Source organism: Pteropus vampyrus, unplaced genomic scaffold (genome assembly GCF_000151845.1).
Source record: "Pteropus vampyrus isolate Shadow unplaced genomic scaffold, Pvam_2.0 Scaffold192, whole genome shotgun sequence".
Classification (NCBI taxonomy): Eukaryota; Metazoa; Chordata; class Mammalia; order Chiroptera; family Pteropodidae; genus Pteropus; species Pteropus vampyrus.
The window spans coordinates 104,396-105,022 of record NW_011888973.1 but is presented as its reverse complement, the minus strand read 5'-3'; positions in this window follow the sequence as shown (position 1 = coordinate 105,022).

Genomic DNA, 627 nt, shown 5'->3' with positions numbered 1-627 from the left:
ACTTTTAATCAAATATACTTTGATACCAGGCAATGTATCTTAAAGTAAGTGTTTTCTTAATAGTAAGGTAATTTCCAGACAAAATTATAAATGCATAGAGATTCTGACACTCAGTTTCATTGCTCAGGCGTGGTTTCTTGTTCTTCCCCGACCTCTCTGTTCTTACCACTGAGGTTGTTGCCTTTCAGGAATATATATAGTAGGAAATATAATTGTGAATTTACTTTGCATGATGTCTCAAAATTCTACACGTAAACACATTCAATTAGTGACAACATGTGATTTTTTTATTAATCAGAACTTAAAGTCAATTAGAAATGCTAATTAGTTAAGTGTCACTAAATTAAAGTCATTGTTCTTGTCAGTAGGGCATACAAAGGGATAAGACAGGTGATAGATATGTAAAAAATTAAAATAGTATGTAAACTGTGTTAGAAATGTATTTATAAATCGCTGTCTTGGTTCAGTAGAGATCCATTGGTGTGATCAGAGCTGGCCGTGGACTTGGAACATGCCAGCAGTTTTTCACTTAGAAATTGATAAAATGTGAACCTAGGAAAAATGCTCAGAGAGTTCTAATTTTTTTAAAGTCATATAGCAGACAAAAGAAAAACAAACAAACAAACA